The following is a 10,580-nucleotide window of genomic DNA, read 5'->3' on the forward strand; positions in this document are numbered from 1 at the left end:
AACTACGAGCATTCAATGAAGGGTGAGCTTTTCCCATTAGCTAAAGTTTTCAATTAAATGAGTCTTAGCCGCTCTGCTATTAGGTTTAAGATTTGAATGATAAGAACAATTGTATTTTAGGGGAGCGGAATGCAGTACTGGGAATTTGATGAGATTGCGACCAGGTTCAAATCGTTTGCATGTTGTATTGAAACCAGGAGCCATAATCGGGGACGGAGACTGCAAGTCTCGGGATTCGCGCGCACCTATGATATGGGACAATTTTTCTATTTTTGGAACAAATTGCGCCATCCTGACGTCATATATCCGCGCGGATTCACGCACATGTCAGGGGCTCTCGCGCGGATGTTGTAACGTTGCGTGATCAAATGGTGAGAGTTGAGAGATTCTCTTGCGTATTTTTCACAGCGATGGCAGGGAATAAGGCAGGGAATACGAACCAGGGCGCTTATATGTAGTTTTATGCTCTGAGCTAACGGAAGAGGTGGGTTTTTCAGGGTCGAAAACAAGACTTCAATCTCGCGCTGGGAATGAATAATAAGATCTGCTCACGCTAGTTGTAAGCTTACGCGTATGCTTAAGAATATAGCAAGAAAACTCTCTACTCTGGTATCGAGTTAATTTGTGAGTTTCTCAGACAATGTTTAATCATAACCAAAACCTGTTTTGATGGTTTCTTATTGTCTCTGCTTGTTTGGTGAGTTTGCAAAAGTTTTTGAAAGGAAAGTCTGACGCGTACAATTAGCTCATTTGCATAGTGCATGCAGTTCGTGCACTTTCAAGTCCGAGTCGGTGTTTTCAATTGTCAACAAATCTTGACAAAGATTTCTTTCGTTACCTTTTGTGCTGAGATGCTGCAGCAAATTTCACGAATGCAAAAAAGGCTACTAACATCATGTGTGTTTCTTCAACATAAGCATAGTGAAGTTTTACACTGCGAAAATGAAAATAGACAAGGAGTTTTGATAACTCGATCATCTAAATCGAAATCGTTATTCCAAGTTGATTAAAGAAAGCGTCATCGTAACTTTGCTGATTGTTTCTGCTTTATTCACATATTTCCAGCTTAGCTTTTAATATGTTCTCAAACATTTATCAATCTTAAACATATTTAAAAACTATAGAGCTATTGTTTGAGTTCGATGTACGCTTTCACACGAAAGTGCGGCGGAAGTACAATTTGTCATGTTTACTGACTGTACAAAACACGCATCGGCGGGCGCTCTCATTCATCGACAACAGAGAATTTACTGGATTTTTACACGAATAAAACTGAGCAGTATCTACGGACGTAAAGTTATTAAGCCTTGATGAAAAATCAAGCGTTGCTTACAATTCAAGCGAAATTCAAACTAGCAATTATTTTGTTTTACTTTTCGGTCGCGATAGACTGACAAATTCCTCGCAAGCGTGTGGCAAGAGGAGCTAGGAAACTAAGTCCTGAAGCTCTGCTATATCTAATATATCCAGTTAGTTCTTTGCTGTGTAATGGAAAAGCTGTTAATCTTCAACATATGTGAAATTTAAAGTGGAGTAGTGTACAGCTCATGTAAAAGAAGCATCAGTCGGAACACAACTTGGTCAGCGATATATATAAGCTTACAGCGGAACATACCTAAATTCGACACTGTCTTAATTCGCTCAAACTGGAGCAGCTTACGACGAAAATACTTAAGCAAAATTCCAACAGACGTAAACGCGTTGAGTTGTGGGGCAAAAACATGAAACATTTCGGGAATTTCGGACGCCATTTCCCCCGCGCGACATCCGCAGAAATCCTCGCAGCATGTACGCGCGTGTGCCTCAGGTGATGGCGCAATTTGTTCTAAAAATAGAATTATTGTCCCATATCATGGGGACAACCCCAATACTTGAAATGGCGCGCGTTTACGGTCTCCGTCCCCGATTATGGCTCCTGATTGAAATCTAAATATTGCTGCAGAGTTCGTAGTAAGTGTTCCAGGCGTGTAACCAATGTCAGCATCCATTGACAAGTTTCACTGTGAAAAGCGAAGAGACTACAATTAATTTGGTCAACAGAACAAAAAGATATTATTCTGTGACGATTTTACAATTATAATGGCTCTTGTTTACCACTGGAATGAGAAGATACGTTTGAAATGAAACTAAATCTTTTCTCTTCAATGTTATCAGGGTTTTCGCTTTTTCACATTAATAGCCAGCACGAATTGCAGTAGGAGAAAAAGGAAATTGTTTTCGCTCATGATAACTTTAGTGAGGTATATGAAGTCTTGAGCGTTTTATTGTTTTAAACAAAAGGACTTTGGTAATTGAAAAATAAAGACTGACGTGTATGTTGCCGGTTTGTGATTTTTAGTCCGGTTTGGAGCGCAGTGTGACAGTTAGATACATATATTGGGTTGTTTTAGAGTGCATAATGTTCAGTGTAATGGTGGTTAGTTATGAACGAGATGAGTCTTGAGTTTTGAAGCAGTTCATGAGTAAGTAGTATGCAAATGGCACAAGATATTTTTATTTTTAGTTACAAAGGGTAACTTGATACTTTTGTTTTTCACAAGGAGTAAATTCAATTAGAGCTGCCAAATCGTCACGACTTGTTCCCACGTGATGGTTGCTATTTTTAGTTACAAATGGTAACTTAACACTGTTGTTTTTCACAAGGGAGTAAATTCAGTTAGAGCTGAGTGAGTGAGTGAGAGATGTATGTATGTCACACCAATCAGATTGGATTTACTATAAACAGCCAATCAAATTTCTTGGTGCAAAGGTAAATGTGAGAAGATTTGATCCCGACACAATTTAGAACGGCCACATTTATTCTTCTATAAAAGAGGAGGAAGTATTCATATATTGGGCTTACTTCGACATTTTCTGTGGGTTAGGCTGAGGATTTTAGTTACGAACGAGATGAGCCTTGAGGTTTGAAACAGTTCGTGAGTTCGTAGTATGAAAATGCAACGAGATATTTTTATTTTTAGCTACAAAGGTAACTTGATACTTTTGTCTTTTACAAAGAGTAAATTCAATTAGAGGTCACGAATCGTCGCTGCTAGTTCTTAGGACATGTTTTAGAGGAGACAAGACTATTTAGATTTGAAACAGTTCTAACGTTTACAATAGTAAGTGCAGGTGACGTTTATTTTGTTCTTGTTGCATGCAAATATAACGAGATATTTTTATTTTTTAGTTACAAAGGGTAATTTGACACTTGTTTTTAACAAGGGAGTAAATTCAATTAGAGCTGACGAATCGTCACCACTTGTTCCCACGAGATGCTTGCTATCTTTAGTTACAAATGGTAACTTAACACTTTTGCTTTTTTATATGGGAGTAAATTCAATTAGAGCTGACAAGTTATCGGCTATTGTTCCCAGGATATTAAACAAAAAAAGCTTTCATTTCTGGACGGTTTTTACGTCTCTGCAGTAACAGTTTATTTTTATTAGATGGGCATTTTATGACATTCTTTTCAGTCCGATATTTTTTAAAGGTAAAAGTATCAAAACTGCTCAAATGTTCTTTGAAGACTACGTGGCACTAAGTTAAAGTGCAATTTAATTAAATCAGACTTTCAATGTGTCAGAGAGGTTTTTTTCTCTTTCTTTAAATTTTCGGTGAAGTAGTGTTGTTGTGTTGTGTTGTGTAAAAAGGGTAAACTTACGACTCGTATAACATGCGAAAAGGTCTCTTAACTTGAGTATTTTTGAGCAAAAATTCCTCTTGGGGGTTGGAAGGGCTATGTGATCAGTGAGTGAGGGAGTTATGCATGTGCACGTGCCACACCAATCACAGTATGGGTTTTATAAAAGAACGAATCAAAGAAAAAAAAAATAAGATGGTATCTACATTAATCTGGAGTATCAGATTACTGTAGTTTGTTCAGTCAAACATCTCATGACTTGCTATTTAGCTATCTTACCATTACCGATGTAACATCGTATATACATTATAAATTCCCAGTTTCTTTCTTGCTGTACACCGCAACAAAAATAACTTGTCGAATTCACCAAATCATTACTGTAAACAGCTCCATGAATGCTCCTATCTCCGAGACCTCACACACACAAAAAACTCTTGCACGCCTTGCGTGCCTATGTTTTAATAATCGATGTCGTTATCAGCTGCAATGCTGAAAGGCAAATGCCATATTTTGACATCTTGAGGCCACTTACTTTTAGTCTATGTAAACGGTAAAAATTGCTGCTTTCAGATATTAGTATTTAACTAAAGTAATGGATATTTCGACCAACAATTAAAATCCCATTTGGACCGTTTCCCAGCCGCTTTATTTTTCATTCTTTCGCCATAAAACCTTAGCGAGATTTGTACTATTGCCTTATTTTACGTGCCTCAACGGGCGTATAGTTTAATGGCTTTTTTATTGTGTTACTTTACATGCCTAAACAGGGGTAGATTTTGATGGCTTTTACGGGGTTTAAAATAAAATTGAGGAAATGTGCATTTGTATTGACGGCTCGCTTCCTTGGGGGGAAATGTTGACTCATTATTTTTTGCCGCAGACTGAAGTTGTCCGTACGTGCGTAAAATAACATATAGCAATGTAAATGCAAAATGTCGCTGCGCGAAATGGATTTCGTTGCGTAATCAGTCTACCGACAACGCAATAACAAACAACGCAATTAATTCTAAATTTCCGTTTCTTTCCTCCTGTGTTTTCGCTTCAAGACTTCCTTTCAGATGCTTCAAAAATTAAAAGTAGTTAGATCTTACATATTAGCCTTAAAATTTTGCTGACCTACAGGCGCTAATTTTATTTTAAGCGTTTTTTTTCTAAAGAATTATTGCCTCGAGGCTTGATAAAATGTGTTTTTACTGTTATTCTGTCGGTGTGACTTTTGCTAAAGAATGAACAAAACGGCAAAGAAGCCTTTCAAATCAAAAGCTGCGTGGTGTGAACTAAACACGAGAGGTTTGCCATTTCCACTACTCTGATATCGTGGTGGCTAATAGCTGTTTTCACTGTTATTTAGTAGGTGTAACTTTCGCAAATCAGATACAAATCAGTATCAAAACGGCAAAGAAGCCATGGAAGTTACAACCTGGTGTCGACTATACACCTCTCAATTATATTCCCAGTTTACGGTATACACTGCTGTAGAATTCAAATATTTGAGGATTTATAATTTGTATTATTTAAATAGATAGCGGCAAATGGCGCGACAGTTTAGATTTTTCAGCTGCAGTTAATAAGTTTCGATGTAAGACCGCCCATTGTTGGGTTTGTCATTTTTTTGGCGCGTAGACAAAGGAGTTTAATTCTGAAGTCCTTTGACTTGCAGTGGTTATCTACCATTTTCAAAAAAATGCATAATTTTATATGTCTTACTTATCAACGGGAAGCTGAAAAAGACTCATCAATTATGCATCTTCCTTCCTCTGACATTTTAGAACAACGTCAACTTAAAGGCTTCGAAAAATTAAATAATATTGCTCTGCGTTAAAGGACGAAGACTTGAAGAAAGTTTGTGTTTGGACCCAAAAAGAACTGTCTTCTAAATATTTAGTTCTTCAACCACTAAAACGCTGAAAACGTAGACGCGACTACAGAACGAATTGAATTTGCTGGAAATTGCCTTGTAAAATAACTTCTTTTAAATTTTAAATTGACTTTACTTGAAACATAATGATTTCGAAGACGCGAGGTAGCGCCGGCAGTGAAAACAGTCACACTGCAAAAATATAATGTCTGTTTGATTACGAATAAATAAAATAAAGAAAAAATAAATAAAAATATAAAAAATGCTACCCTGTTATAGAATGCACAACTTGAAGGCATGTAAATTATTAATACTTTATCTGCTTACCTCAGAATAGCCTACCTACACCATACAGATTTTCCGATCCATCACTATATACTAATTAATAATTCCTTTTTAGAGTGCGATATAAGTACAACGAAAAACGAAACCCACAAAACTCTTACATCGGATGATCAAAGCCTAAAAGAAATACATTTCATCGTAGGTTTCACAGGAGCATTCTAACCTAAAGGTCCGTCTAAACTTTTCATTATAGTTGATGTTTGAAGTTTAATATTTTATGAATTTCCTCTTTCCTCTGAACCTCTTTCTGCGCACTTGATAAACGCTCAACGATTTCCATAGTGCTTTGTTTAAATAATTTTTTTAAAAAAAATGTGGCATAATTTATTTTATTTAACAGCAGTTTGATCACGTTTTTATTTTTAACTCGTCTCAACTAAACCCAAGTTTAAAAGCTAAAAAATAAATGACTTTTAATACCTTGTTTTTACTCATGCAATGCCACTGTTTGCTTAGTACTGTCGTACTTTATCTCCTTAGGTAAGAAGTAACGCCGTGGAAACGGAAATTACTCAGGACTGACAGCTGCTCTCAGATATTAGTATTCAACTGAAGCAATGGATATTTCGACCAAGAATTAAAATCCCAATTGAGTCGTTTCCCACCCGCGTTATTTATCATTCTTTCGCCATAAAACCTAAGCGAGATTTCCACTATTGGTTTATTTCACGCGCTTTAACGGGCGTGAATTTAAATGGTTTTCACTGTGTTACTACATGCCTCAACGGGAGGTAACTTTGACTTGTAGTGGTTATCTACCATTTTCAAAAAAAATGCATAATTTTATGTCTTACTTATCAACGGGAAGCTGAAAAAGACTCATCATTTATGCATCTTCCTTCCTCTGACATTTTAGAACAACGTCAAGTTTAAGTCTTCGAAAAATTAAATAATATTGCTTTGCGTTAAAAGACGAAGACTTTAAGTAAGTTTGTGTTTGGACTCAAAAAGAACTGTCGACTACATATTTAGTTCTTCAACCACTAAAACGCTGAAAACGTAGACGCAACTACAGAACGAATTGAATTTGCTGGAAATTGCCGTGTAAACTAATTTCTTTGAAATTTTAAATTGACTTTACTTTTAAACACAATGATTTCGAAGACGCGAGGTAGCGCCAGCAGTGAAAACAGTCACACTGCAAAAATGTAATGTCGGTTTGATTAAAAATTAATTAAAAAACAAAATAAAAGAAACAAAATAAAAATATAAAAAATGCTACTCTATTATAAAATGTACAACTTGAAGGCATGTAAATTATTAATACTTTATCTGCTTACCTCAGAATAGCCGACCTACACCATACAGCTTTTCCATCATTTTATGCTAATTAATAATTCCTTTTTAGAGTGTGATATAAGTGCAACGAAAAACGAAACCCACAAAACTCTTACATCGACCGGTTGATCAAAGCCTAAAAGAAATACATTTCATCGTCGGTTTCACAGCAGCATTCTAACCTAAAGGTCCGTCTAAACTTTTCATTATAGTTGATGTTTGAAGTTTAATATTTTATATATTTCCTCTTTCTTCTAAACCTCTTCCTGTGCACTTGATGAACGCTCAAGGATTTCCATAGTTCTTTGTTTAAATAATTGAAAAAAAAAAAAAAATGTGGCATAATATGTTTTATTTAACAGCAGTTTGATCACGTTTTTATTTTTAACTCGGCTCAACTACTGACCAAAGTTTAAAAGCTAAAAAATAAATGACTTTTAATACCTTGTTTTTACTCATGCAATGCCACTGTTTGCTTAGTACTGTCGTACTTTATCTCCTTAGGTAAGAAGTAACGCCGTGGAAACGGAAATTACTCAGGACTGACAGCTGCTCTCAGATATTAGTATTTAACTGAAGTAATGGATATTTCGACCAAGAATTAAAATCCCAGTTGAACCGTTTTTCAGCCGCGTTATTTGTCATTCTTTCGCCATAAAACCTAAGCCAGATTTCCACTATTGGTTTATTTTACGCGCTTTAACGGGCGTGAATTTAAATGGATTTCACTGTGTTACTTTACATGCCTCAACGGGGGTAAATTTTAAAAGATTTTACGGCTTTAAAATAAAATAGAACAAGTGCACATTTCTATCAATGGCTTGCTTCCTTGTGAAAAGTTGACTTATTCTTTTGAACACATAACATAGAGCAGAAATAAAGTCATGCACGGTGTCGCTAGCGCAAAACGGATTTCGATGCGTAACTACTCTACCGGGAACGCAAAAACAAATAACGCAACTAATTCTAAATATTTCTTTCCTTCTTTCTTTTTGTTTTTTCTTCTTAAGACTTAGACAAGCTTAGATCTAATTGTTTCCGCAAACCGGAGACCGCCCATTCTTGGGTTTGTCTTTGTTTTTTGGCAGAGCACGGAATTTAATTCTGAAGTCCTCTGACTTGCAGCCGTTATCTACCATTTTAATGAAAATGCATAATTTTTATTTCTCATTTATCAACGGGAAGGTGAAAAAGACTCATCATTTATGCATTTTCCTTCCTCTGACATTTTAGGACAACGTCAAGTTAAAGTCCTCGAAAAATCAAATAATATTGCTCTGCGTTAAAAGACGAAGACTTGAAGGTTTGTGTTTGGACCCAAAAAGAAATGTTACTGCCGTTACGCGTGATTTCACGCACTCTTTAGTTACTATCTCGATATGCGTTGCGAGTCGTAAAAGCATGTCCTCGATCGAAGTAGTGTTAACACCGCAATTCGTTTTAAGGGGAATCGTTTTCAATGCCCATATACCGTCACCATCTACATTATAAGGACACAAATGTAAGTTTTGGTTTCTTTTCTTGCCTTTCTAGTCATTTTTCCGGTATTTATAGTTGTAACTTTGCTTTTGTTTTAGTTTTCGAAACCGTACAAGATTGTAAAAGTCATACCATCGCACAAGCAACGAATTACAAGTACGCGTATTCAAGTTTGTGTATTTTAATCGTTTTATGCGCTCACAGGAACTGTCAGCTAAATATTTAGTGCTTTAACCACTAAAACGCTGAAAATGTAGAAGCGTCTACAGAACAAATTGAATTTGCTGGAAATTGCCGTGTAAACTAATTTTTTTGAAATTTTAAGTTGACTTTACTTTTAAACACAATGGTTGCGAAGAACTATCATTACAGTACTTTTCAGCGCCGACAGGATATACCTGCAGCTTGTAAAAATTATCCCAAAAATGTTAAAAAGTTTTCCACCTACCTTGTCAACAGGAAACTTCAGTGCCTGCGAGATAGGGCTGGCAGTGAAAATAGTCACAGTGCGAAAAGATAATGTTGGTTTGATTAAAAATTATTTAAAAAAAAATAGATAAAAATACAATAAAACTGTAATTCTGTTGTAAAATGTACAACTTGAAGGCAGCTAAATTATTAATACTTGATCTGCTTACCTCAGAAAAGCCGACCTACACCATACAGCTTTCCGCATTATATACTAATTAATTATTCCTTTTTAGAGTGCGATATAAGTACAACCATCAAAGGCTCCTGTGAGCAGCTCATGGATGAATGTTTCCTTTTGCCTCTGTTTCAAAACGAGTCTTCGTGCGAAACCTTTCACATAAAAATGCGTTAATGAACCTGCAAGCGAAAGTCATATGAATGGTTTTGTACTTAGACTCGTTTTGACATAGAGGCAAAAGGCAACTCGGAAATGAACTATTGGATGAATGTAGCTTACACTCTTTGCTAGAAGAAAAACATCGTATGCTGCGGGCCCACCAGAACGACCCGACCAGCGTGGTGAAGAAAGCTGCCTTCATCAACATCCGCAGCACAGTCCAAGCTAAGCTCCGCTCTATGCAGGACTCCTGGCTCAGCGCCAAGGCCGATGAAATCCAAGGATATGCCGACAGACACGACACAAAGAGGTTTTATGATGCACTGAAAGCTGTCTACGGACCACAGTCCTCTGGATCCTCTCCCCTACTTAGTGCAGACGGCTCAACCCCGCTGACCGACAAGAAGCAGATCCTGGATAGATGGGCAGAGCACTTTAACAGTGTGCTCAACCGCCCTGCAGCTATCAATGACCAAGCAATCGCACGCCTCCCCCAACTGGCAATTAACGCAGAGCTCGACACCCCACTTACATATGAGGAGGTCAACAAAGCCATCAAGCAGATGACCACAGGGAAAGCACCAGGCCTCGACGCCATTCCTGCTGAGGTATACAAGACAGGTGGCGAAACCATTCGTAGTCAGCTGACAAGCCAGTTCCAGTCTATGTGGTACCAAAAGCACCTGCCGCAAGAATTCAGGGATACCACAATCGTGCACATCTATAAGCGGAAGGGCAATTGCCAGGCATGCAATAACCACAGAGGAATATCCCTCCTGTCTATAGCAGGCAAGATCTTGGCCCGTGTCCTGCTCAACCGCTTGCTGGAGCACCTGGAGCAAGGCCTCCTCCCTGAGAGCCAATGTGGTTTCCGTGCGGGTCGTGGGACCAGTGACATGATCTTTGCTGCTCGTCAGCTCCAGGAGAAGTGCATGGAACAGCATCGCGACCTCTACACGACCTTCGTTGACTTGACCAAGGCCTTCGATACAGTCAGCCGGGAAGGCCTCTGGAAGTTCATGGAGAAATTCGGCTGCCCGAGCACTTTCATCACAATCGTCCGCCAATTCCATGACGGCATGATGGCAAGAGTCCCCGACGACGGTGAACCATCCGAAGCCTTCCCAGTGACCAACGGAGTCAAACAGGGTTGTGTCCTGGCCGCGACGCTGTTCAGCTTGATGTTCTCG

This window comes from Orbicella faveolata, unplaced genomic scaffold (genome assembly GCF_042242905.1).
Source record: "Orbicella faveolata isolate gen_17 unplaced genomic scaffold, um_ofav_v1 contig_46, whole genome shotgun sequence".
Classification (NCBI taxonomy): Eukaryota; Metazoa; Cnidaria; class Anthozoa; order Scleractinia; family Merulinidae; genus Orbicella; species Orbicella faveolata.